The sequence below is a fragment of the Prionailurus viverrinus genome, chromosome B2 (genome assembly GCF_022837055.1).
Source record: "Prionailurus viverrinus isolate Anna chromosome B2, UM_Priviv_1.0, whole genome shotgun sequence".
Lineage (NCBI taxonomy): Eukaryota > Metazoa > Chordata > Mammalia > Carnivora > Felidae > Prionailurus > Prionailurus viverrinus.
The window spans coordinates 26200321-26225370 of NC_062565.1; the positions used below are offsets into that span (position 1 = coordinate 26200321).

The following is a 25050-nucleotide window of genomic DNA, read 5'->3' on the forward strand; positions in this document are numbered from 1 at the left end:
GAGCATTTCAAAAATAAGCTGTTTTCCTCTACCTTTATATTCTCTCTTGTGTTGTGTTAGGCTCTTAGGATAATGGCCAAGAGGATACTGTCATCAGGAAGCACTGGGTGGGAATTCTAGCTGTGCCCCTTATAAGAAGTGACACCTTGAACAGAAACTTAACTTGTCTAAGCATGGCTTTCTCCCCCTGTAGAATGAAGATAATGAGATTACCTACATAATAAGACAACTGTAAGAATTAAACAAGAAATTCTGTGTAAAGACAGCACAATTATCAATAATGAGTGTATAAAAGGTTGTCTTTTAGTATTTTTTTTTAACATAAGGGAAAAAAAACAGGCAATAAATTGGGTTGGTGTTACTCTATTACAAACTATGTTTGGTCTTTTATTACAAACATTAAAAAAAAAAATTCCTGTGGCTTGTAATATCAGATTTTCATTCCATACTTGATCTTTTTTTCTTCCCTCCCTGGTTATTTTTTTAGGAACAAATTATAAAAATAATAAAAAAAAATTTGTACTTTTAGTAAAAGTGGCAAGTTGAATGTTTTCAGTTGGGTGAGTTGCCTTCCTGAGTGACCTTAGTGACCTCACCTCTGTTTTGAACCTGAGGAGAAAGGAGATAGGAGTACTGAGAGGATTTAGGATGAGAAAGAAATCTGTTGAAATATGAAGGAAAGTTATTGAAATCTATAAAAGGTTTATGTTTGATTATGCAAGTTATCCTTTCATCTCACTGAGTTCCATCATTTAAAGAGAGAGCTATTATATGTGTCATTAACCTGGTAGTCATGGAATCCATTAGTTATCTTGGTCACAGAAAATTTGAGCAGAATTGATCTTTGTGTTGTAGTGGTTGGTACTTGTAGACCTAAACCATCAGTTATGTAGTAGAATATCAAAGCCATTCCCTATAACCAGTGGGATACAGACTGAGAAATAATTATTTTCAGATGTGAAAGTATGTTTCCAATCCTCCAGAGAGGTGTACTAGTTTCATATTCTGTAAATGCCATCCAAGTATGTTCTGGAAGTATATTCAGAACTATAAAGCAGGAGATTATGAATTGCAGAGTGAGCAGAGTCATGTAGAGCAATGGCTGCATTCTTGGCTTCTAAATACTGTGTATTCTTGGGTCCCATGGAGATCTATTTAGTTAGGATTTTTAAGGTGAGGCCTGGGGCTTTGCTTCCCAGTTGATTCTGACAAATCATATAGATTTGGGAATCATCATTATGGATTGGAAAATTAACCCTCCAAACATAAATCAGCCTGCATTTCTTGTTATCCATTTGCTATCTCTACTTGGATGTTCTCCCTAAATCTCAAAATCAACACAGGTTAAAAAAACATCTACACTCCTGACTTCTGCATCTCCCCTCACCCCCCACCCCCGCCTCTTCCTCACCATTAACTTCAACTCCCAGTTGTTATTAGCTTGTTTTGTCTCCCTGTTACCCAGGCCTAAAATACCAGTTCCTTTTGAATGGTTTTCTGTTCCTTCCCCACCCCCTGCTTTTTCCTTTTTATTAACTCTCACCTGGAATTTTGCAGTCTCACTGATTGTACTGCCTTCAGTCTTCCCCACAAGTTTTTATCAGTATGAGGTCCATTTTCTTCTGTGCTGATACTGTGAATTAACCTAAATGCTTTAGCCTAGCATTTTAGCCTTTCCACAGATTATCACAGTTTTATCCCTTGTGTGTATCACAAGTTTGGCCATAGTGGATGATTGACTGTTCTTTTACCCTGCTTCACCTTTCTCGTGTACCCACATTATTGCTTGCGGGGATGGTGTCCTCTTGTGTTGGGTCTCACTCTGTTGCTTTCCCACTGTTCATCATGACCCAGCTCAAGTATTAGGTATGGAGGAAGGCTTCCTGATTCCTCCTTTAACAGATGTGCCCTTGGCTGCCTCTGATTCCTCTGCAGCATGTTACAGTTCCTTAATTATTGGCTTATCTTAGTATTGACATTAAACTCCTTGACAACTGAGGCTTACTCATCTTGATACCCCTGCAGCACTAAGTAAAGAACCTCAGTCATTGTAGATGAGGGAATAATAAGTATTTGTCGAATTCTTTAGAATTGAGGTTACCTGGAAAATATCTCACTACTGCAAAGAATAGGAATTAAAACCTCTAACTACCTTTTCCTACCTCAGTAATGAACCCAATCCATATCAAAATGGAACATTTTATTTTGGACCTCAAGGAGGAGGTTTGTTGGGAAGCTAAAATCACTTCTATTTGACCATTGATGAATTTAACTAAATTGGACTTTGTGTCTAAGGAGAGAGCTCTGAGTATTTACGGAAGATAATAAAATCCATATTCCAGTTGTGTGCAGTGCAGGAGCCCTTGTGCACCCAAATTACCTCCTTACTTTAAGTCCTCCCTCTTCTGTGGAAATGGATGTGTTTCTTCTAGGGATGTGGCCAGCTGTCAGCCTGAAGAGAAAAGAAAGAGCTTGAGTGTATAGGTAGTTAATTTGTCAGTTATTAATTGGTCTGGATTAGAGTGCTATTTTTGTCCCTTCTAAACTGGAAGCTCTGCAAGGGGCCTGGAGACTTCACTGCTCTGCTTTCCTGGGCAGATTACTTGTGAGTATTGTTTTCTAGTGTTTTAGAGGAAAGAATTGAGTTCAGTGATTCTGAAATGAAAGTGCTGGTTTAAATCTGTAATTTTCTGCTCTTTAGTAATTGACTATATTGGAAACATTTTTAAGGGACAGTCCCTTTGAATAAAACAATTTCAGCTTGAAACCATTACTTGTTCCCTCCTAATATGGATGCCATTTTATGTTATCTATTATAGTGAAAGAAAGATAGATAAAAGTCACAGCCCAGATTTTAAACCTTCACTGTTTTATTTGCTTGACATGCCACTTAAGCAAGAGCTTCTTAACTTCATTTTAAACCTTTATGTTCTCTTCTGAAAAATGGGAATAGTGGTGGTACTATTTCCATCGGCTTGTGGGTTGATCAAATGGAATGGTGGATAGCAAACACTTAGCACTGTATCTCTCATGGTATGGGTGTTTTCTACATGGAAGACTGCGAGGCATTTTTGTACTCCTTCCATTTTGTGTTTTGTCTAAGAGCTTGGTACCTCTCCAAGGAGTAGCTTAGGTCTAGGATGAAAGTCAATCTTGTGATTGTGACTAATGGGGCCACAGGTAAATCAAATCTAGAGAACTGTGAATGCTTGTTAAGTGGTGAATGAAAGAATGAAACTTGTTTCCTAAGCATGTTATAGGACTTGGTAGTCTCTGTGACTTTGTCCCAAACCACGAGGGTGGAGCTGAAGCAGAATCTGATGGTCTATGTAAAGGTCTGTCCTTGGACTGAGTCAGGAATGCTTTACCAACTGGAGGCACCTTCTCTCCTGAGTGCAGAAAGGACCAACCAACTGAAACCAACTTATTTACTGTTTCTTTTGTGAATCTGACTTGAATTCTGATTGAGATGTAGAACATCTCAGGTCTTAAATAATACCATTACAAAATCAATAAAGCAGACACGCTATATATGATAACCTAAAGAGGAAGAATCCTTTAGGATATTTTGGTGATCTGGCAAAGTTTTAAAAACATTGTTTTTAAACATACAGCATCATGAATGGTTAATAGTAGACTTCACTTTTAGTTGAAAGTATCACATTTGTCACATACATAACATTATATATAAATAGATATACATATATATCTATTTATTTGTGAAATGTGGCGAATACCTAAGTAAAGAATTTTTTTCAGGTTCCCATTTACTTTAGAGTATTAGTACATGGCAACTAGTGATTTAAGTCCTACACTTTGATTAGTCAGATCTTGATAAGTAAATCTACGTAGGTGATTTGTGGTTTCTAGTCCTTGCTTGACAGAATGGATTTTTTTTCTTTAAATTAGTGAACAAAATTAAACAATGGTCTTCAGCGTATTTTAGAGTAAATTCTTAAAGGCAGCTGGAGGGGACACCAAATATAGAGCTAAAGTTTTTCTAGAGTGTTTATTATAGGAAGGCTAGCTAGCACTTTGTTTCTGTGGAAGTAACTCTTGGGGGTTGTTGCAGATCCCCGCCATCCAAGTTGTTCCAGATATTCAGATGTTTTAATGGAAATCTTTAAACAGTGTCCTTGGCCTTATTCTGGGAATCAACTAAACTGAATAGGTAGACTTATGCCAGCATTTAATTAGCACTTTTGGTATTTTTAAGGAGTAGGCTCAATCCTACATTGCAATAACATAAACATGTGATTTTTGAAGTCCTATGCAAATAATATTCTAATAACATGGTACATTAAAACATCACAACAGTGCCTGTACAATTTAAAAATGAACACCTTTCACTTTCCTATTTCTCTTAAAGTTTTTGTCCATAGGATACTTGATTTTTCATAGTAGGGTACCTTGGTTCTCAGTTCTAGTTTGGCTGCATTAGAACCGCAGTGGCAGCTTCAATATTGGTAGCTTTGGGGATTTGAAGCCTAGGCAACTTTGAGAATTCTTTATAAGGATATAATACTGTATTTAATAGAATAAAGTTTGAACAGATATGTAGTAATTATTTTTTGACAGATATTTACTAAATATATCTAGTTCTCAGTTTTCTATAAACCGTGAGTAATAAATATGGAGAGTTTTGGGGAGATGGTGAATGGTTAAACAGGAGTGGCAAGAATCTGAGCATGTATGAGATAATCCTACACAATTCAAGGTCTGCTCATTATATAGATGTGGGCCAATGTGTTTTGAATGGACTTTTTTTTTCATCACAAGCTGATGAGGTCTAAGGACATGGAGTTATATTTATATATTTAATAGGTATAACACCATCATGGTCCCAGTTCTCTAAAAATGGCCCTAGTATGGCAGCTAGAATTTTCTTCTGAGGCACTGATTATGTCTTGGGAGAAATCCTAAATGTCATCACTGCTGATCTGGGAAGTGGATGAAGGAACTTGCATGTAGGATGGAATAACACTAGCAGGAGACACAGTACAAATCTGTGCTTTTGTCTGTATCATTATACAGTTGTTTTAGTCTTCATAGCCAGTGTTCCAGCTCTATTCCATTTTTCCTCATCTCTCCAGGTATCACCACAGACCCATCCCTTTTATGTCCTAAAGTTGATATCTGAATAGACAACGTTAGAAGTAATATGAAGACTATACAATTATAAGAGTGCAGTATTTTCAGGAACAGATGATGATGCATACAAACTTGCACATTTCACTGCTTAGCTAAGTGCTGAGTGTTTTTCACAAGCCAGGAAAAACTTTAGAGTCAGACCTCAGTTCAAATCCTGGCTTTGCCTTGTCTTGACTAATATGCCTCCCTGGGCCTCTCCATAAAACATGAGCTCTGAGAAAGCAGGGGTCTTGTCTCTTTCTTCCGTTGTGCAACTCCAGTGCTGAGAATAGTGTCAGGTACAGACAGATACATACATAAATGGACCTAAGGTGTGCCAAGTGCTGTGCAAAGGAAAGACTGGTGACACATTGGAGCAGTATCATAGTCTAATCTGCTCAGTTTGCCAGTTCACAGTGGGATAAGCACAGAAAGTGAGAGACTCCTAGTAACGTGATAGAGAAAATTTCTGTCTGTTGATGCTACTAATGCAAATTTTGAACTTATGCTTTGTATGTCCTTTTTATTTTATTTTATTATTTTTTAATTTTTTTAAGGTTTATTTATTTATGAGACAGAGACAGAGCACGAGTAGGGGAGGGGCAGAGAGAGAGGGAGACACAGAATCTGAAGCAGGCTCCAGGCTCTGAGCTGTCAGCACAGAGCCCGACACGGGGCTTGAACTCACAAACCGTGAGATCATGACCTGAGCCGAAGTCGAACACTCAACTGACTGAGCCACCCAGGAGCCCCTGTATGTCCTTTTTAAATTCCATTTTAAAAAGAAAATAATTTTTACTGTATTTTACAAAAGAATAGTTCCATGATAGATAGGAAATTAAAACAAGAAAGCCGCCTTTCTTCACAGGTAGTTTGAGAAGCACTGCACTGGAGAGTAACAGGGTGGTTTAGGTCAGGAATGGCCTCTCTGAAAAATGAGATTTGTGTTGAAATATAAAGATATTGGAGAATATCTTTCTGGACAGAATAAACAGTAGTGCAAAAGCCTCAAGGTACAACAAGCCTAGTTATTATGTTTTAGAAACAGAAAGAGGCCAGGAGCATAATGAGTAAGAGAGTGATGAGAAGAGTGGTTAGGAGGTGGGTAAGGTCCCCGATCCTCTCAGGGCTTCTTGACCCTTGATAATGAGGTTAGGTTTTATTCTGAGTGACAGTTGTTGGATGGTTTTTGTTAAGAATGTGGTGTGACCTCATTTATGGTTTAAGATCACTTTTGCCACATGAATTATATGGTCAAGCGTGGAAAAGAATGCACCAGTTAGGAGACTGGTATAGTAGTCTAGGCAAGAGGTGATGGTGGGTTGGATAGTCTAGGCAGGGGAGGTGATAAAAGTAGACTAATCAGAATGATACTTTGAACTTGAACTGATAAGATTTGCTGATGGATTAGATTTGGGGAATAAAAAGAAGGGAGGAGTCAAGGATGAATGCTAAGTGTTTTTCTTGATCATTTGGATGAATAGAGATTCCATTTATTGAACGGAAAGACACTATTAAAAAAATATTTAAATCTTAGTTAACATATAGTGTAATAATGGTTTCAGGAATAGAATTTAGTGATTCATCACTTACATATGACACCCAGTGCTCATCCCAACACATGTCTTCCTTAGTGCCCATCACTGATTTAGCCCATCCCCCTACCCAATACCCCTCCAGCAACCCTCAGTTTGTTCTCTATATTTAAAGAGTCTCTTATGGTTTGCTTTCCTTTTTTATCTTATTTTTCCTTCCCTTCCCTATGTTCATCTGTTTTCTCTTTTAAATTCCACATACGAGTGAAATCAAATATTTATCTTTCTCTTACTGGCTTGTTTTGCTTAGCATAATACATTCTAGTTCCATCCATGTTGTTGCAAATGGCAGTATTTCATTCTTTTTGACTGCTGAGTAATATTTCATTGTATACACCACATCTTCTTTATCCATTTGGAATGGAAAGACACTTTTTGAAGAGAAGGGTGAGTGGGAACTGAGCATTAAGAAGGGTTAGTTACCTTCCTTGTTGATAGGTACCTTTTCCTGAATCCTTTTAAAAGTGGAATTTCATAGATCTGTCTTACATAGTATTGTTACACATGTCTTGGAGAGGAAATAAGTAATGACGTATGCTTCTTGGGGTCTCTTATTCTAAGGGTCTAACAGACATTGGAAAAAAATCTTTTTGTTTATCAATTATTTTGGAAATCTCAGAAAAATACTTAGGAATTAATGGGAGGATTTGTTCACATTGGTTATTATTCCAAAGCAGCATCCTGCTCTGTATGTATGTAATTTGCATTTGCTTATGTGTTTACAAGGAACAAGTTACTCAAGTAGTGAAGTATAGATATGGTGGGCAGTCATATAGCTTTATCATACACAATTGTCTTTTTTTAAGACAGTGAGAAAAAAGGGAAAAATTCAACTTTCATATTAGCTTTTAAGTCCTGAACTTCATTTTCCAAGCCATTTTTGTGTTTGCTAATAACTTTTTTTTCCTTAGAAAATTCAAATGATGAAAAGATCAAGATTTATGACCAAATTTGGGGTTACTATACTGGGGCTAGCCCCTGGCCAGGGGAACAACTGAGAAAACAGATTAGTTCTGGTGTGTACCTTTCTCTGCAGCATTAGAGTCTCTCCAGAAAGACCCAGGTGTTTTTTATTTGGTCTGGGCTCTGTAAGGTGAGATTCTGACATTATTCTTCTTTTATTTCCGTGAGAGAGTTCCTTTGATATTTTGAAATATGCCTTGCCCAACCTCTGGCATCTCTGCCTACACTGGTGGCCAGTTTTGCCAATTCTCTGGCTTTCATTGATTCAATCCTGTACTTCTGAGCAGTCCTGAAGTGTCCCAGTTGCTGTCATTCACACCACAGACTGAGAATTGCTTAATCTACCTGCAGTTAACCCATACTTCATGATTGGCCCTTGTCAATAAATTGTGCCACTGCTGTATTATATCTTTCAGTATGATCAGATGGGTGTATCACCTTAAATTTCCATTTTTTAAGTAAGAATTTAATTTATTTACTTTGGCAGTTAATTTCAAAATAGAGAACCTTAAAAAAACGTATGTGTATATATATGTATGTATATACATCTATGTACATATTTTGCATAACCTTTTTGTACTCTCTGTGGACCTTACTATTGCAACTTCCTGAAATCAAGTTTTGAAGATACATTTAAATTTCTTCTTATGAAGAGCAACTGCCTCTTTTTACAAATGAGTTATCTTGGATTTAAGTTAGAGTTCTTCTATGTATTGTGCTGTGTTTTGCCATCTTTATCATGCTTTTCTATGTGTACTATGGTAGTTTGCATTTCTCATCTCTTGGACTAGATGGTAGTGTTCTTGAAGGCAGATAGCATTTTTATTCATTGTTATATTCTACACAAATAGTAAATTGGCTATTGTGCAAAGTAGTTTTTCAGTGAAAGAATGTCAAGAGATCTCAAATTATGCTCTTATGATAATGGCATCTCTTTTTCTATATGTAGTCATGGTAGAGATTATTTTTTAACAAAGAATATATTTCCAAGGGTATATTTTGCCACAGAACCTCATTGTCAATGGGGGAAGTCAGGGCATATGGATGTTCAGACATTGGAAAGGGTAATTATAGGAAAATTCTATTAAATCGTGACTTATAGAGCCAGCTATACTTTTGTCTTATCATTATTATACTGTTGTTTTAGTCTTTGTAGCCAGTGCTCCAGATCTATTCCACTTTTCCTGATCTCTCCAGGTTTTACCATAGACCTGTCCCTTTTAGCAAAATATCTTTTCTTTTTTTTCTTGCTTTTTTTTTTCTTTTTTTGAGATCAATCCCATTCTTAGGCAAATCACACTTCATCCTTTTAAAATCTTACTATAGTTTGATGGTCCCTCTCTTCTCTGGTCTTCTTCACCAAGTCTGGGCCTACTAGCTATGTTCTTTTAACCAAATACTGTTCTTTCTGAGTATGGGTCCACTTATTTTGTACTCTTTCCTGTATTTCTTTTCCTCACTAGCCTACAAGCTTTCTGAGATTGTCCATCTTCTAAAATAAAATCTCTTCTTTTGACTCTTCTACCTGCTTACATTGCTTTTCTGCTCCTCTGCTTACCTTGACAGCCATACCTTTTTTTTTTTTTAATTTTTTTTTTCAACGTTTATTTATTTTTGGGACAGAGAGAGACAGAGCATGAACGGGGGAGGGGCAGAGAGAGAGGGAGACACAGAATCGGAAACAGGCTCCAGGCTCTGAGCCATCAGCCCAGAGCCTGACGCGGGGCTCGAACTCACAGACTGTGAGATCGTGACCTGGCTGAAGTCAGACGCTTAACCGACTGCGCCACCCAGGCGCCCCAGCCATACCTTTTTAAGATGTCCCCTCTGTGCCTGGCCTTTAACCTGGCCTTTTCTTATTCTTGAACCCTGTACTGCAGCCTGTGCACAGAGCTGCATGGAGTCTTAGTACTGGGTGGTATCAGTTCTGGGGAAGGGGCTTCAGCAATTGCTTCCAGGCCATCTCCTACTTTACTACCTAGGTTGCAGGAGGTGGGCTTCTGAGAGAGGAGGTTTGAGAAAAGAAGGATTTTCTTAGGATTATTCTTTGCCACCTATCTTGCCTTCATTGGTGCTCTCAATGTCCCCTCTCCCATCCTATACCAGGCAGATCAGTGTTGTTTGTATACCTGGATGTAAGATAAGCCATTATATGGTTTCTGTGAATTCCCCTATTTCCTCTCTGACCTATTCCCTACCATCCCACATCCCAATTTCCTCTATACTAAGTTATTTTACCAGACATTTTGTTAGGAACTTCATGCTTTAATTTTTGCCCCCGCTTCATGAAGGCCTATACCCACTTCACAGATGAAGTGCAGAAAAGTGAGATGACTTAGCTGAAGTGATAGAGCTAGTAAGAGGCCAACCTCTGGCTTCAAAGTCTGTTTTTAACTATTGTTGCATTGCCTTATTGTAGCTTTATGGTGCTTAAAATTCTTTTGATATGAGATAAGATTGCAAACAAAAAAATTAGATAATATGCTTAGGAAAACTCTTAATATATAATTAGTGAAAGAATATCAGAATCAGAGTCTATTCTGTTTTGATACTTTTTATTAATAAACAGAAATAGAATTTTATCCTGGGTGGCTGATGTGGGCAGGTAGGTGGGGAGGCCTATAACACCAGATTCAAAAGTTGTTAATGTTACATTTTGCCTGGAGTCACATCTGTTGCCTTTAGCTGGTTAAGGACAAATTGAAACATCTTTACTCCAAGGCACTTTTGTTTTTTTTTTTTAAATTTTTTTTTTCCAACGTTTATTTATTTTTTTTTTGGGACAGAGAGAGACAGAGCATGAACGGGGGAGGGGCAGAGAGAGAGGGAAACACAGAATCGGAAACAGGCTCCAGGCTCTGAGCCATCAGCCTAGAGCCTGACGCGGGGCTCGAACTCACAGACCGCGAGATCGTGACCTGGCTGAAGTCGGACGCTTAACCGACTGCGCCACCCAGGCGCCCCACTCCAAGGCACTTTTGTATAATAGTGATATACATAAGCAGCTTGGTGGGAACATTGCTATTGCCTCTGTTCCCTCATCTATAAAATGGGGGTAAAGATACTACTACATTATTAGATGGAGATAATAGTACTACAACCTTACAGCGTCGCTTATATGGACTGTGAGTAAGTATAAAGTGCTTGGACCACATTTTAAGGATGTATAAGTTTTAGATGTAAAGTAATAATTAGTATTATTGTTAATAGAGACTGTTATTGGTTACTTTATTTATGGCCTTTAGAGAGGGACTGGGTGCCTGACTTTGTGTGTGTGTTAAAACAAAAGTAGGTTCATTTCTCAGGAGTTCTCTTCCTCTAGGTTTGGGCAATTACTGTGTGAGTGTGATAGAAAAGTTGATTTGAGTGAGCAGTTCATTGAGGGAAATGCTGCAGCCATTGTCTCCAGTTCTTCATAGACCTGGAGTGTGATAATGTTTCCCTCTTTTTTCTAACCACACTGATTCCCTCAGGAGTATTTGCAGAAGAGTGGATCTGATGTCTCTTCTGCTTAACATTCTTTACATGGAAACTTATCTTTCTCAAGGGCAAGGTGGCATGTCTCTATGGCAAAGAATTTTCTCTTTGAGCTGAACTGTACTTTGCTTTAGTTCTCCCAAGCTCAGGAACCATGTTTTTATTATTCTTAAACTGCTTGGAATTTGCTGAGCCCTTCTAAAGCTTAATAATATTCTAGTCACCTCAAATGTGCTATACTTACAGTACTTAAGATGTGATGTTCTCTTGGGGCACTTGGGGTGGCTCTGTCAGCTAAGTGTCTGACTTTGGCTCAGGTCGTATCTCGCGGTTTGTGGGTTCGAGCCCCGTGTCGGGTTCTGTGCTGACAGTTTGGAGCTTGCTTGCTTCATATTCTGGGTCTCCCTCTCTCTGCCCCTCCCCTGCTTGTGCTCACTCTCTCTGTCAAAAATAAGTAAACATTAAAAAAAATGCAACATTCTCTTTTTGAGTTCATGCTTATTAATTTAACTTATGTTAATAAGCAAAACATCTTTTTTAAGAAGCAAAAATGCAGTTATTTTTCAGGTTCCTAAATCTGGCCAACCATGAAAATGCTGGGGGAGGTTTTTGAAAGGATTGTACTGTATTGTGTTTCACGTTACTAGCCCTCAGGTGACTGTGATAATGAGTCAGGTGCTCTGGTGTGGTATATTTGAATGAGAGAAATGTCTTTAATTTAATAAGGATTTTATGAGGTAGATAGTATATTTGATCACATTTTTTTGAGATTTGGGAACTCCGAACCTCTATATCTAAAATTTTATTTTTAATGTTTATTTATTTTTGAGACAGAGACAGAGCATGAACGGGGGAGGGTCAGAGAGAGGGAGACACAGAATCCAGAACAGGCTCCAGGCTCTGAGCTGTCAGCACAGAGCCTGATGTGGGGCTCAAACTCATGAACCGCGAGATCATGACCTGAGCCGAAGTCGGCCGCTCAACCCACTGAGCCACCCAGACGCCCCTGAACCTCTATATCTAAACACAGAAGCTTGCACACAGAAGATGCTTAATAAATATTTATTGAATAAGCGAGTGTCCAAGGTCACATGACTAGGGTTAGCGGGAGCCTATAATTTGTCTCTAACCTGATCCTAAGCTGTATAGTTCTACTTAATAATTATACTGTGTTGAGATCTGGGGTTGGAATCCCGACTTTGTGCCTTTGCTGGTTGCATGGCTTTGGCCCAGTATGGAATCAGTTGGCTCCTAGGTCAATTGGTGATGCCAACCTGTCCCTTTCAGTCCTTAGGTTAAGAAGTGTTATGTATGCAGTTCCTCACACACTCAGGTGCTTGAAGAATAGTAGCTATTCCTAGAACTAATACTAATACTAGCCTAATACTAAGCAGATGTGGAAACTGTCCATTTTCTAATCAGAATACTGGCTTTATTTGAAATGAAATAAATAATGAAAACTGCTACTGCAGTAGTTCACAGACCTAGATATTTTCCTTTATTCTTGATTCTCAGAACTGTTAGCAACCACAGCCTTTATAGTCAATCAAGTAAATTCATTTTCCCAGAATAACTGATGTAAAATAGAACTTCATGCCGGCACTACTTGTCTGTTTAGTTTCAATTAATGTTAGAATAAAAGTACTTATACTAAGAAAAATGGATGCATATTAAACTCTTTTCTGTGTCCTCAGTCTCTACTTTTTGAACTCTTTTAAACTCATGACTCTCTGCCTTCCTGCCCTCTTTACCTCCGTGCCCTATGAAAACATGGAAGCATCTGGTATTATTTAACTTTATCGATCCATCAGCTGGGTGCAGGTGGCCTAAAACTGGTTCATTCTGAAGTGTGTTATCTTAAACTATGGACTTGCGCTTTAAGTCCTTTAATTTCTTACTGTAAATGAAAAATTTCCAGCCCCCCCACTTTTTTTTGGAGGTATCAGTAAGTGGACATCAAAATTTTTGTTTGCTTGTCTAATATTGAAAAGCTTTAAGGCTGTGCATTTTCTTTGGAGTGTATCTGATTATAAGTGTTGATAAGTGGTAGTCCTGTTATTTTTAAACTTACCTGTAGTTGCAGATTTTTTTTGTCTGTTTTATGCATTATTCAGTATAGTATTTTAAAATTTCTGGTATTTTTTATTGTTTAAAATTAGTAATTTTATTGCTTTGGAACTGAGACTTTGGCTTTGTGTCCTTTATACTTAAGAACTTTCTGAGGTTTTCTTTGTGTCTTGATGTATTATCAATTTTTATAAATGTTCCATTGATGGTTAAAAGGAAGATGTATTTTTAATATGTGCGTTACAAATCTGACACAAATCCTTTAATATTATCAATTATATTATTCCAATCCTCTGTGCTTTGTAATTTTTTCCTACAGAATATACCAGATGGAGAGGTGTGTGCTCTTTTAATGGTGTCAGATTTTGTAAGCTCAACCTTCCTTGCACTTCTAATAACTTTTGCCTCTTAGTCTTCTAATTCTTTTTATTTTCAATTCAGTGATATTTTACAAATACAAATTCATGACTGGTATATCCTAATCACTGTTCTGCTTAATGCTTTTGCCTTAAAGTCTACTTTGTCTTATATTAATAATGCCACTCCAGGGGCGCCTGGGTGGCGCAGTCGGTTAAGCGTCCGACTTCAGCCAGGTCACGATCTCGTAGTCCGTGAGTTCCAGCCCCGCGTCGGGCTCTGGGCTGATGGCTCAGAGCCTGGAGCCTGTTTCCTATTCTGTGTCTCCCTCTCTCTCTGCCCCTCCCCCGTTCATGCTCTGTCTCTCTCTGTCCCAAAAATAAATAAAAAACGTTGAAAAAAATTTAAAAAAATAATGCCACTCCATTTTTCTTCTATTTATTCTTATTTATTAAAAAAATTTATTTTTACATTATCTCTACACCCACCATGGAGCTTGAACTCACAACCCTGAGATCAAGAGTCACATGCTGTACTGATTGAGCCAGCCAGGTGCCCTCTTTCTTTTATTTTTATCTACTTGATATATACCCAATCTGGTTATTTTGAGAGGTAGTATCCTATTTTTTTCCCTTAATCGGAGAGGCTTTAGTAGAGAGGAGCTAAATTCATTTATAGTGATCATCATAACAGATAAGTTTGGACATATTTCTGCCTTCTTGTTTTTTATTTTTAATGTATTCTTGCCTTGCATGTGGGTTGGAAGGCTTGTTTTTGGTATATATCCTGTCTTTTCTTTGGGGTGTTCTACAGTTTGGAATCTGTTTTTACTTCACTTTTGACCTTCACTGGTTTTAGTGGGAATTTAAATCTTTTTTCAATTTTAGTTTCTTTCCTTATTTAATTCACCTTCCTTTTTACTTTATCCTATTTTTACCGTAGCTGCTTCTTTCATTATGGCTTTTTGCACTTTTTTGTAAGTCTTTTTGCAATCTAATTAAGATATTAAAGAGGTTTTTTTTTTTTTTAAATTTTTTTTTTTTTTTTTTTTTTTTTTTTCAACGTTTATTTATTTTTGGGACAGAGAGAGACAGAGCACGAACGGGGGAGGGGCAGAGAGAGAGGGAGACACAGAATCGGAAACAGGCTCCAGGCTCCGAGCCATCAGCCCAGAGCCTGACGCGGGGCTCGAACTCACGGACCGCGAGATCGTGACCTGGCTGAAGTCGGACGCTTAACCGACTGCGCCACCCAGGCGCCCCTAAAGAGGTTTTTTTTAATACTTTCTGCTGGCTCCTCTGGTAGATTGTTTCAGTTTTCTGAGTCTTTAGGATGATGATCATATTTTCCTTTCCTCTGCTAGTCATCTCCCTACCCTCTACCCATCATGGGAGCATTGTTTCATTAGGTTTGTTTCATTAACCCAGTGCATTTATTGAGTGCCTGCTGGAGATGCAGAGGTATATTAGGTTTATCTGAGTTAAAGCCTGGATTTTGGTTTTTCTTAAGCCACTTTTTTCTATCTGTTTTATCATAACATCTGCCATTTTTTGGGATTTGCTTGTCTGTCAGAATAGTTGTAAGTTTTTGTTATTTTCTGTTATCTTCAGTGATAATGGAAAGCTGGGACATTGTCTCAGGGACTACATTTTATACTTGAAGGCTGCTAGGGAGACAAGTCAAACGGATGAGATACCCCTGAAATGACATTAGACATGTATAGTTTGTTGTGAAAGAAAGCTGGCTTAATCCTTTCAGGCTAATTTCAGTGGGTGGTTCATAAATCCAGTCCTTGGTCCTTTTCCTGGAGAGGACAGACTGGATCAGCATTGGCTGTTGTAAACTAACCTGGTTGCTGGGGGCCAAGGAAACTGTGTGTGCTTTAGTATAAGCATTTCCTAGTACCTAAAGCCTGCTTGCTGCCAAGTGTGTGACCTCTAGGCTGGTGTTTCTCCCACACCTGTGTTAAAATAACTTAGGTAAGATGGTTACAATCCAGACAACTAGGCCTAAACCCACAATAAAAATCTTGAGGGGAGGTGGGAAAGCCTATATATTTTTAATAAGCACCACAGATCTTTTTATCTTTTCATAAGGGAAGTTATGGAAATATAAAAAGAGAGAGGATAGAGTTATGAACTCCACACATCCATCATCTATGTAGCTTCATTAATTATCACTATATGGCTAGTCTTATTTCATATATATCCACTCCTGTTTCTTTATCCTGATTGTTTTAAAAATAATCCCAGGCATCATGTCATTTATTTCATTTGTAAATATTACACTATATATCTAAGAGATATAAAGCCCAATTCCATTTATGAAAAAAAGCGCAATTCCATTTATCATGCTTAAAAATTAAAAACTAAAATTAAAAAAAAACCGAAAAAATAAAAATCCCTTAATATTATCAAATATCCAATCAACGTCTGCATTTCTCTAGTTATCTCTCTCTGTGACAGCTAGTTTGAATTTTGTATCTAAGGTCTGTGCATTAAGATTGGTTTTCCCTCCATTTCCTTTTGTTGTTTTGTTTTTTGGAGATTTGTTGTTGTTGTTGCAGAAATCAGATCTATTGTCTTAGAGGGTTTTGCACATCTGGATTTCACTGATTGTGACCCTATGGTGACATTTAACATGTTCCTATATTTCCTATACATTGGCAGTTAAATCTAGAGGCTTGATCAGATTTGGGCTGTTTTTTTTGTTTGTTTGTTTGTTTGTTTGTTTTTTCTCCCAAGAAATGTCAAAGGTAATGTTTTATACTTCCATTAGGAAGGTATGTAATATCTGGTCTTTTCTCTTTTTGTTATTTTTCGGCTATTCATGTTCACTGTCTAAGTCTATTCATTAAGTATTGCAAATGGTGATACTCTAGTTCTGTTATTTCTTCTTGTTTGATTAGTCATAATTCTTTTGTAAAAACAAAAAGGAGCTTACCCATATCAGCTGTTTGGTTACCCTAAATCACAGATCATATAGGAAAGATGGAATAGTGGCTTGATTCTTACCAGCTTTCAAATTAAGGAGGTGGTTTTAAAAATTTTTTTTAATATTTATTTATTTTTAAGAGAGAGAGCATAAGCAGGGGAGAGGCATAGAGAGAGGGAGACACAGAATCTGAGGCAGGCTCCAGGCTCTGAGCTGTCAGCACAGAGACTGATGCAGGGCTCGAACCCGTGAACCATGAGATCATGACCTGAGCCGAAGTCGGACACTTAACTGACTGAGCCACCCAGGTGCCCCAAGGAGGTGTTTTTTTAGTGCATTAGTTTACTAGAGCAGTCCTAACAACACAGATTGAGTGGCTTAAGCAACAGAAATTTATTTTCTTGCAGTTCTGGAGACTAGAAGTCTGAGATCAAGATGTTGGCAAGATTGATTTCATTCTAAAGAGTCTCCTTGGCTTTTAGATGGCTGTCTTCTCTTTTTAAATTCATGTAGTTGTCCCTTAGTCTGTGTTTATATCCTAATGCTTTCTTATAAGGGCACCAGTCATATTGGATTAAGGCTCACCAACATGACCGCATGTAACCTTAATTACCTTTGTATTCTGTCGCCAAATATAGTCACTATTCTGAGGTACTGGCATTAAGATTTCAGTGTATGAATGTTAAAGGGAACAAAGTTCATTCCATAAAATCTAGCATCCTGTAAATGTGGATTTTTTTTAGAAGTATCGTATGGAACAACTTTCATATGTTGTAATCCATTGCAGTTATCTTCAGTGATGCTCAAATTTGTCCTCTTGGAAGCCTATTTAGGTTGCTCCTAAATTGTCCTTTAGATAGAATCCCATTATTCCTGATTAGCTTTCTGGGTTTTTTTTTTGCATTCTTCTAGAACAAGATGTTCTAAGCCTGTCTTCCTGCTCCAGACTTGCAAGGACATTTCTTCCAGGAGTCCTGGTTTCTTTTAGTGAGATATAGTACCAGATGATTCTGAGTACACTAATCTTTGGAAATCTCATGAATAGGCGATTTTTGGTTTGTTTTTTCTTTTCTCTTTTCTTTTTTTCTTTCTCTCTCTCTCTCTCTCTCTCTCTCTCTCTCTCTTTTTTAATCACCACAGTGTAGGAGGCACTATAGTATAGTGGTTAATAGTTCTGGCTTAGAGAGTCATATTGCTCAGATACAACCTGGCTCCGTTACTTACAGTATTACTTACTTGACCCTAAGCAAGGTGCATAGTTTCTCTGGGTCTTAATTTAATCATCACACTCATTCATCATCTACTGTAAAGCTCCCTGAAGGCAAGGACTTTCTCTATATTTTTTACAGCTCTATCTTCACTACCTCAAATAGTGCCTGACACATAATTGGCACTTGATCAATATGTGTTCTGTGAATACATTTATGAAATGAAAATAGTAGGAGTACTATTCTTAAAGAATGCTGAGATGCTTAGGGGATAATGTTTATAAAATGCTTATAGTCACCAAGAACTGTGAAGGGTCTAAGATTTTACCCTACTTACAAGCCAGCCAATTAGTCTGCCAGTTTTGTGGGTACTGGCAGAAGACATAAGACTTTTGGGTTGGAGACAAAGGGCGTTATTAAACACATAGCAATAGCAGATACTAAAGTGTCACATTTTCTTGCTCTCATTTTCTGAACCCTAGTTTTTGCAGGGCAATACGAATATGGCAAGGTGAGATCTATATATGCAATGGGCTATGTTATAGGAGAAAACACTGAGCTTAGGGAACCTGAATCTTTTATGATGGACAGTAAACAAACTTGTTCTGGAAGAAGACATTTTATCTTCTTTACATCCTTGAAAAGATAGCTTTGGGACAAGAGGACATTCAAATAACTCTGCTTGCAAGATGTGCAGAAACATGAGAAATCCATGGACAGTTGTTTTTCAACAAATGGCATTAATAGATGTAGTAGTCAGTATAATTGGTCATGATGATATTGATGATTTCCTTATGCTTCTTTTCCAACCTAAACACAAGGTTTTCTTCTTGCCACCTTAATCTATAATCCTTATTTAATCTCAGTTTTCCAACAAATAGCATTGATATATGCGGTCAGTAAATATTGGCCATGATGATATTACTGATAATTGCCTTATGTTCATTTCCCAACTTGAACATAAGGTTTCTTCATGCTGCCTTAATCTAATCTTTATTACATCCTTGTCTTTCATCTTTCATTGCAAGACTCTGGGAAGGGTATTTTGTGATTTCTGGTGCATTGACCATTATTTTATATTATATTATTATTTTATTTTGTTTTGATTTGTTTTATTTTTATTATTTTATTTTATTTATAATTGTGTATATATTTTTAAGGGATTTAATTTTTTTAGCTTAAATCCCAGTTAATGATTTCAAGAATAGAATTTAGTGATTCATCACTTACTTATTACACTCTGTGCTCATCTCAACAAGTGTCTTCCTTAATGCCCCTTGCCCATTTAGTCCATCTCGCCATCCAACACCCCTTCAGGAACCCTCAGTTTGTTTTCTGTATTTAAGAGTCTCTTATGATTTGTCTCCCTTCTGTGTTTATATTATGTTTGCTTTCCTTTTTTTTAATGTTCATCTGTTTGTATTTTATAATTTTTTAAAATGTTTTATTCATTTTTGAGAGAGAGACAGAGTGTGAGAGAGGGAGGGGCTGAGAGAGGGAGACACAGAATCTGAAGCAGCCTCCAGGCTCTGAGCTGTCAGCACAGAGCCTGATGTGGGGCTTGAACTCATGAACCGCAAGATCATGACCTAAGCTGAAGTCACCGCTTAACCGACTGAGCCACTCAAACGCCCCTTTTTGCATTTTAAATTCCACATATAAGTGAAATCATATGATATTTGTCTTTCTCTGACTGACTTATTTCACTTAGTACGTTTAGTTCCATCCACATTGTTGCAAATGGCAAATTTCATTCTTTTTGACTGATAAGTACTATTCCACTATATATATATGTGTGTGTGTGTATATGTGTATATACACATATACACACACACACACATACATACACACACTACATCTTCTTTATCCATTCATCTGTTGATGGATATTTGGGCTCTTTCCATATTTTGGCTATTGTCGATAGTGCTGCTATAAACATTGGGGTGCATGTGCTCCTTTGAAACAGCACTCCTGTATCCTTTGGGTAAATTCCTAGTACTGCAGTTGCTGGGTCATAGGGTAGTTGTATTTTTAATTTTTTTAGAAGCCTCCATATTGTTTTCTATAATGGCTGCACTAGTTTGCATTTCCACCAGCTGTGCAAAAGGAAGTTTCTCTTTCTCTACATCCTTGCCAACATCTGTTGTTGCCCAGGTTGTTAATATTAGCCATTCTGATAGGTATGAGGTGGTATCTCATCGTACTTGTGATTTGTATTTCTCTGTTGATGAGTGATGCTGAGCATCTTTTCATATGTCTAATAGCCATCTGCATGTTTTCTTTGGAATGGACGTGTCTATTCATGACTTTTGTCCATTTCTTCACCAGATTATTTGTGTTTTGGGTATGGAGTTTGATAAGTTCTTTATAGATTTTGGAATTAACCCTTTATCTGACATGTCATTTGCAAATATCTTCTCTCAGTCCATTGGTTACCTTTGAGTTTTGCTGATTGTTTCCTTTGCTGTGCATAAGCTTTTTATCTTGATAAAGTCCCAATAGTTCATTTTTGCTTTTGTTTCCCTTGCCTTTGGAGACATATCAAGTAAGAAGTTGCTGCAGCCAAGGTCAAAGAGGTTGTTGCCTGTTTTCTCCTCTAGGATTTTGATGGCTTCCTGTCTTATGTTTAGTTCTTTGATCCATTTTGAGTTTATTTTTGTGTATGGTGTAAGAAAGTGGTCCAGGTTCATTCTTCTGCATGTCGCTGTCCAGTTTTCCCAACACCATTTACTGGAGAGACTGTCTTTTTTCCATTGGATATTCTTTCCTGCTTTGTCAAAGATTAGTTAGCCATATGTTTGTGGGTCCATTTCTGAGTTCTCTATTCTGTTCCATTGATCTATGCGTCTGTTTTTGTGGAATTACCATACTGTCTTGATGATTACAGCTTTGTAATACGGCTTGAAGTCTAGGATTCTGATGCCTCCAGCTTTGCTTTTCTGTTTCAGGTTTGCTTTGACTATTTGGGGTCTTTTGTGGTTCCATACAATTGGGTAGTATCGACATTTTAACAATATTTGTTTTGCCAATCCATGGGCATGGAATATTTTTCCATGTTTTTGTGTCTTCTTCAATTTTTTTCATAGGCTTTCTACAGTTTTCAGTGTATAGATTTTTGTCCCCTTTGGTTAGGTTTATGCCTAGGTATTTTATGGGTTTTGGTGTAATTGTAAACAGGATCAATTCCTTGATTTTCTCTTTCTGTTGCTTCATTATTGGTGTATAGAAATGCAACTGATTTCTGTACATTGATTTTATATCCTGTGACTTTGCTGAATTCATGGATCAGTTCTCGCAGTTTTTTGATGAACTCTTTTGGGTTTTCACATAGAGTATTATGTTGCCTGCGAAGAGTGAAAGTTTGACTTACTCCTTGCTGATTTGGATGCCTTTTATTTCTTTGTGCTGTCTGATTGCTGAGGCTAGGACTTCCAACCCTATGTTGAATAGCAGTGGTGAGAGTGGACATCCCTGTCGTGTTCCTGACCTTAGGGGGAAAGCTGTGTTTTTTCCCCATTGAGGATGATATTAGCAGTGGGTCTTTCGTATATGGCTTTTATGATCCTGAGGTATGATCCTTCTATCCCTACTTTCTTGAGGGTTTTTATTGAAAAATGGTGCTGAATTTTGTCAAATATTTTCTCTGCATTATTAAGAGGATCATGTAGTTCTTTTCTTTTATTAACGTGATGTATCACATTGACTGATTTGTGGGTATTGAACCAGCCCTGCATCCCAGGAATAAATCCCACTTGGTTGTGGTGAATAATTCTTTTAATGTATTATTGGATCTGGTTTGCTAGTATCTTCTGAGAACTTTTTCATCTACGTTTATCCGGGAAATTGGTCTGTAGTTCTGCTTTTTAGGGGGGCCTTTGTCTGGTTTTGGAATCAAGGTAATGCTGGTCTCTTAGAACGAGTTTGGAAGTTTTCCTTCCATTTCTGTTTTTTGGATCAGCTTCAAAAGAATAGGTGTTAACTCTTCTTTAAATGGTAGAATTCCCCTGGAAAGCCATCCAGCCCTGGACTCTTGTTTGTTGAGAGATTTTTGATTACTGATTCGATTTCTGTACTATTTACTGTCTGTTCACATTTTTTATTTCCTCCTGTTTCAGTTTTAGTAGTTTTTATGTTTCTAGGAATATATCCATTTCTTTCATATTGCACAGTTTGTTGACATATAATTACTCATAATATTCTTATTATCCTTTTTATTGTTTGTATTTCTGCAGTGTTGGTTGTGATCTCTCCTCTTTCATTCATGATTTTTATTTGTTTGGGTCCTTTCCTTTTTGATCAATCTGGTTAGGGGTTTATCAATTTTGTTAATTCCTTAAAAGAACCAGCTCCTGGTTTCATTGATCTGTTCTGTGTTTTTGATTTCAATGTCATTTATTTCTGCTCTAATCTTTGTTATTTCCCTTCTTTTGCTGGTTTTGGGCTTTATTTGCTGTTTTTATTCCAGCCCTTTTAGGTGTAAGTTTAAGTTGTGTATTTGAGACCATTCTTCCTTCTTTAGGAAGGTCTGGATTGACATATACTTCCCCCTGCCTTTGCTGCATCCCAGAGGTTTGGGGCTGTCGTGTTTTCATTTTAATTGGCTTCCATGTACTTTTTAATTTCCTCTTTAATTTCTTGGTTAACTCACTCATTCTTTTAGTGTAAGGTGTTCTTTAATCTCCAAGTACTCATGGTCTTTCCCCAAGTTTTCTTGTGGTTGATTTTGAGTTTCATAGCGTTGTGGTCTGAAAATATGCAAGGTATTATCTTGATCTTTTTCTACTTGTTGAGGTCTTATTTTTATCCCAGTATATGATCTATTCTGGAGGATGTTCCATGCGTAGTCAAGAAAAATGTGTATTCTGCTGCTTTAGGATCAGATGTTCTGAATATATCTGTTAAGTTCATCTGGTCCAGTGTGTCATTCAAAGCCATTGTTTCCTTGTTGATTTTCTGCTTAGATGATCTGTCCATTGTTGTAAGTGGGGTTTTGAAGTCCCCTACTGTTATGGTATTATTATTTAAAAAAAAATTTTTTTTTTCAACGTTTATTTTTATTTTTGGGACAGAGAGAGACAGAGCATGAACAGGCGAGGGGCAGAGAGAGAGGGAGACACAGAATCAGAAACAGGCTCCAGGCTCTGAGCCATCAGCCCAGAGCCCGACGCGGGGCTCGAACTCACGGACCGCGAGATCGTGACCTGGCTGAAGTCGGACGCTCAACCGACTGCGCCACCCAGGCGCCCCATGTTATGGTATTATTATTAATGATACCATTATTCTCTAATGATACCAGTATTCTTTATGTTTGTGATTAATTAATTTATATATTTGGGTGCTTTCACATTGGGGCATAAAGATTTACAATTGTTAGATCTTTTTGGTGGATAGACCCCTTACTTTTGATATAATGCCCTTCTTCATTTCTTGTTACAGTCTTGATTTTATTTAAAAAAAATTTTTTTTAACGTTTATTTATTTTTGAGACAGAGAGAGACAGAGCATGAATGGGGGAGGGGCAGAGAGAGAGGGAGACACAGAATCGGAAGCAGGCTCCAGGCTCTGAGCCATCATCCCAAAGCCCGACGCGGGGCTTGAACTCATGGACCGCGAGATCGTGACCTGAGCTGAAGTCGGACGCTCAGCTGACTGAGCCACCCAGGCGCCCTCACAGTCTTGATTTTAAAATCTAGTTTGTCTGGGGCACCTGTCAAGTCGGTTAAGAGTCCAACTTCATCTCAGGTCATAATCTCGTGTTTTGTGGGTTCGAGCACCACACTGGGCTCTGTGCTGACAGCTCAGAGCCTGGAGCCTACTTCAGAGTCTATGTCTCTCTCTCTCTCTCTGCCTGTTCCCCTCTCACACTCTATCTCTCACTGTCTCTCAAAAACGAATAAATGTTAAAAATATTTTTTTAAATCTAGTTTGTCTGATAAAAGTGTGGCTACTCCAGTTTTATTTTGATGACCATTAATGTGATAGATCTCCATCTCCTTACTTTCAATCTGCAGCTGTCTTTAGGTCTAAAACGAGTCTCTTGTAAGCAGCATATAGATGGGTCTTGTTTTCTTATCCATTCTCATACCCTGTGTCTTTTGATTGGAGCATTTAGTCCAATGACATTTAGAGTGAGTACTGAAAGATACGAATTTAGTGCCATTGTTTTGCCTGAAGAGTTGGTGTTGTTCTCTGGTCCTTTTTAGTCTTTGTTGACTTTGGTCTTTTTGTTTTGTTTTTTCTTTTCTCCACTCAAAGAGTCCCCCTTAAAATTTCTTGAAGGGCTGGTTTAGTGGTAACACATTCCTTGAGTTTTTGTTTGCCTGGAAAATTCTTTATCTCTCCTATTTTGACTGACAGGCTTGCTGGATAAAGAATTCTTGGCTGCATACTTTTCCGATTCAGCACGTTGAATATATTCTGCCACTCCTTTCTGGCCTGCCAGGTTTCTGTGGATAGGTCTGCTGCAAACTGATCTCTCTTCCCTTATAGGTTAAGGACTTTTTTTCCCTTGCTGTTTTCATAATTCTTTCCTTGTCTGTGTATTTTGTAAATTTGACTATGATATGCCTTGGTGATTGTTGATTTTTGTTGAATCTAATGGGAGTTCTCTGTGCTTCTGGAATTTTTATGTCTGTGTTCTTCCCCAGATTAGGAAAGTTTTCCGCCTGTAATTTACTCACATAAACCTTCTGCCCCCTTTTCTCTCTCTTCATCTGGAACTCCTATGATTTGGGTGTTACTCCTTTTTAATAAGTCACTGAGTCCTCTAAGTTTTGTTTCATGCCCTTTTGCCTTTGTTTGCTTCTTGTTTTCTCCTTTATTCTCCATGATTTTGTCGTCTGTGTTTCTGATTCACTGCTCTACTTCATCTATCCTTGCCATCGTGGCATCTATTCAAGATTGTATCTCAGTTATAGCATTTTTAATTTCGTCTAGACTAGATTTCACTTCTTTTATCTCTGCAGAAAGGGATTCTATGCTTTTTTCACCCCCAGCTAGTATTCTTATTATCGTGGTTCTAAATTCTAGTTCAGGTATCTTGCTTGTATCTGTGTTAATTAAGCCCCTCGTTATCATTTCTTCTTTTGTGTGTGTGTGTGTGTGTGTGTGTGTGTGTGTGTGTGTGTGTTACTTTGGAGTGAATTTCTTCATTTTGTCATTTTGGAGGAAGAAAAAAAGTAACAAAATAAAAAAATAAAAGTTAAGAAATTAAAGACAAAACAAAAAAAATCAAATAAAGGAAGCCAGGTCCTAGATGTGTTTTGGTCTGCTTGTTGAAAGAAGCTTGCTAGAATAGAGTAAAAGGGAAAGAAAAGAAA

The 25050-nt window shown here is 37.6% G+C and overlaps 1 protein-coding gene across 4 annotated transcripts in view; it reads left to right on the top strand.

Annotated features, from left to right (window-relative positions):
* Positions 1 to 25050, top strand: part of GMDS (GDP-mannose 4,6-dehydratase) — a 640362-nt gene that overhangs the window by 73283 nt on the left and 542029 nt on the right. The window lies entirely within an intron of this gene.